The sequence below is a fragment of the Pantherophis guttatus genome, chromosome 2, assembly GCF_059756535.1.
Source record: "Pantherophis guttatus breed Tessera chromosome 2, ASM5975653v1, whole genome shotgun sequence".
Taxonomy (NCBI): Eukaryota; Metazoa; Chordata; class Lepidosauria; order Squamata; family Colubridae; genus Pantherophis; species Pantherophis guttatus.
In genome coordinates this window covers 38200366-38204388 of record NC_142064.1, presented here as the reverse complement: position 1 = coordinate 38204388, position 4023 = coordinate 38200366, and the positions used below count along the sequence as shown (strand labels likewise).

General features: G+C 40.4%; 1 pseudogene; it reads left to right on the top strand.

Annotated features, from left to right (window-relative positions):
* The first annotated feature begins 2248 nt into the window (after positions 1–2248).
* Positions 2249–3412, top strand: LOC148115082 (uncharacterized; annotated as a pseudogene).
* The last annotated feature ends 611 nt before the right edge of the window (positions 3413–4023 follow it).

The window sequence follows — 4023 nt, the reverse complement described above, 5'->3', positions numbered from 1 at the left end:
CGCACTGGGATCGCATGCGTGCGCATGTGCAGAAACTTCTGTGCATGCCCAGATCACCGATGATGACATCCGGGGCAGTGGGCGGGGCCTCCCGCCGGTTTTACTACCAGTTCTTGCAAAGCGGTCCAAACCAGGGGCAACCCACCACTGGTTTCAATAGTTGTTAAATGAACATGGTTTTAATGAATCACATAATATCCATGTGAACTGGACAAGATAGCTCCATTTTACATTATTCTATTTCATTACTGGCTTACTTTTTTTAAATTCAGAAGCCCAGAAGAATTCCACAGACATTTGTCTTGTCAGAATTTTACAGGGTTTGTCTTGTTATTTGGCCCTTCTTCCTGCTGAGTTCAGTTTAACATGCAGCATTTTCTCTAATGCACTTACAGCAGAAACAGAAACTAAAACCCTAATTTTAGTTAGGATTCAGCATTTGACTCCTTTCCACCTCCTGATGTCCCACAAAAATACAGCAAGAATCTAAGTGCAGCTGAATTGCTTAGTGGAGTACGTTTTTGTTCATTCTGTCTGCCTTAAATGATTATGGTAATACTTCGGTTACAAAAAACAGATGCATTATGTGCTTGGAAAAATGTAACATGGCCTTCAGCCAAGGAAACTATTATTTTTACCTGAAGTGGTACACTGTCTTTGTGTTTGTAGATTTCAGTGAGGAGTCACATCCTCCTGACCTCAAAAGTGTGTGTGTGGGCAGATCATTTAAGCACCTGCAGGAACAGAAAATAGCTATCTATTGTTAGCTGGCTTTATCTCCAGGCTGATCAGTTATTCCTTGAAAGTCTTGTCTGTGGTGAACAGGAATGCACAAGTTTTTAGAGGCCTATGCTACAGAAATAAAGGCATACTGCTTTCAGATCGTATCTGTTTTTCATGGATCTGCGTATTTTCTTCATCCATGCAGGTGGCAGTGCATCTTAACATGTATTGGCATGACATTACCCACTGTTCTGCAAAGTTTCACAGGATTCTGGATTGAAGGAAATAAAGCCAAACAGTTTATAAAGATCAATGAACTAAAAAATTTAAATACAAAACAATTTAGATGAGAGTTAAAATTATAAACTGAAAATGCATGAAAGAAGCCCTCAGAAATATCTTTAAATAATAAATAAGGCAATGCCAAACTCTACCTTCTGCTTTTTCTTCTTTTACACACACACCCAAAATAAATTTGTTCTCAAAATCCTTGAAGATATCTTTCTAATTTCTCTTAACATGTCTGAGCTTCGTTTCTACTGAAGGTAGCATCACAGATTGGATTTGATCATTCTCTAAAGAGTCTTTGACAATTTTAAGATGTGTGGACTTCAACTCCAAGAATTCTGGTGTCTGGACTGCCTACATCAGGGCTGTCAAACTCGCGGCCCACGGGCCAGATGCATCACACGCTGGCCACCCCATGCCCAGTTCAGTTAAGGGGGGGGAGTTGGAATACGTCACGTAACGCCACCATGACAATGCAAGTTTGACACTCCTGACCTATATGCTCCAATCTTGAAGAGCCCAATGGGAGAGATTCCTTGGAGATTTAATGAAAGATTTGGGACCTTGAGAGACTACAAACTGCTAAAGAAATGATTCTACAGTGAAAGGACAACATTCATATCGATTCCTTTTTCATCTTACATGTAAATAAATGCAAGAACACCATTTATAAAATTTTGCTGACTTCCTTTGAAATAACTTTTAAAGCCATTTTCCTTCATATTTCAAATGAGAACTGCTTGAGAATGTTCTGCTTGTAATTAATAAATAATAATCAGAAAGGACAAGAAATTTCTCTGTGAAGGATATTTTGTAGTGAAGAATTACAGGGCAGTCCTCGACTTACAATAGTTCATTTAGTGACCATTCAAAGTTACAATGGCACTGAAAAAAGTGACTTATGACCATTTTTCACACTTACAAGATTGTGAGTTCTTAGGCATGAACAGTGGCTGGTTGACTTTCACCCATGAATTCTCTCTCAGCGCAACCCCACTTCACAAATTTATTGTTGTGATCTAATTAGGAGGCAGGAGTTTAGACCTGCTGCTGCCTTGAATTATATATTTAAAAATCAGGAATGATGATGATGATGATGATGATGATGATGATGATGATGATGATACTAAAGACTCACAGAAAATCTCTCACCTGCTGTACATGGATGACCTGAAGCTATATGGAAAATTGGAAATTGAGATCCAATACAGTTCGAATTTTCAGCACTGACATCAGCATGGAGTTCGGCCTGAACAAATGCGCCACAGTGGCACTGAAGAAAGGGAAGATCGTAGACAGTGATGGAATTGAAATGCCCAATGGACAAACCATCAAGTGCCAGCAACCCGAAGCCTACAAATACCTGGGCATACTGCAGCTGGACAACATCAAGCACGGGCAAGTGAAAAATGTGGTCAGCAAAGAATACACACAAAGGGTCAGGAAACTTCTAAAAAGCAAACTGAATGGCGGTAACATCATCAAGGCTATAAATACTTGGGCCATACCCATCATCAGATATACTGCTGGGATCATGAACTGGACACAGGCAGAGCTGGACAGCCTGGATAGGAAAACAAGAAAACTGATGACCATACACTATGCGTTGCACCCACGTAATGATGTTGACAGGCTATATTTGCCCAGAAAAGCAGGAGGCAGAGGGCTTTTGCAAGTGAAGCAGACAGTTGAAGAAGAGAAGCATGCTCTGGCAGATTATGTGAAAGACAATGTTGAACCAGCTTTGATGGAGGTCAACAAGAGGAGGCTGCTCAAAGTGCAGCAAACCAAGAATCAATATAGGAAAACAGCGATGCAAACTCAGGCTGACAGCTGGTGTAATAAAGCACTGCATGGACAGTTCCTTGAAAAGATCCAAGGAAAAGTAGATAAGGAAAAGACCTGGTTATGGCTGACCAACGGAACACTGAAGAAAGAGACAGAAGGCCTGATTCTTGCAGCCCAAGAACAAGCCATCAGAACAAATGTAATCAAAGCCAGAATAGAAAGATCTGCTGATGACCCCAAATGCAGAATATGAAAAGAAGTGGATGAAACCATTGACCATATACTGAGCTGTTGCAAGACAATAGCTCAGACTGACTACAAACAATGTCACAACACAGTCGCTCAGATGGCCCACTGGAACTTGTGTCACAACTACCATCTGCCTGTAGCAAACTGGTGGGATCATAAGCCTGAAAAAGTGGTTGAAAATGAGCATGCAAAACTGTTGTGGGACTTCCGAATACAGACTGACAAAGTTTTAGAACACAATACCCCGGATATCACAATTGTGGAGAATAAAAAAGTGTGGATCGTCGACATTGACATACCTGGTGACAGCAAAATCGATGAGAAACAAGTTGAAAAAGTCACCAGATATCAGGACTTGACTTGAGAATCGAACTGCAGAGACTCTGGCCTAAACCAGTGCAGGTGGTTCCAGTGGTACTCGGCACACTGGGTGCTGTGCCTAAAGACCTAGGCAAGCACTTAAAAACAATTGGCGCTGACAAGATCACCATTGGTCAGCTGCAGAAAGCCACCTTACTGGGATCTGCTCGCATAATCTGCTAATACATCATGCAGTCCTAAACATGGGAAGTGTTCGACTAGTGATTTGGTATATGAAATCCAGCATGGTTATCTTGTTTGCTGTGTATACTGTCAAGTTTGTGTATAATAATAATATCATCCAAGAATTTTACAAAATACATCAAGAAATTGCGACTTCCTGCAATAACACCAGCGGAATGTATGATCTTCCGAGTAGTGCAAAAAACTGCGCTACTGAGATCATACATTTTAAGAAAATACTTGAATGCCGGCAGCAACCTATATCAACCATCAGCACCAGTCAATGATATTTGTGATACATTTTTAAATGTTCAGTTGACTGAGTTTCATGTTTAATGAATAAAAGAAATAATAATAATAATACAAAGGCCTGCAAATAAAAGTAGAGTAACTGTGGCAATGGTAAGCAAGAAAAAACAAGGAAGTCCTGTT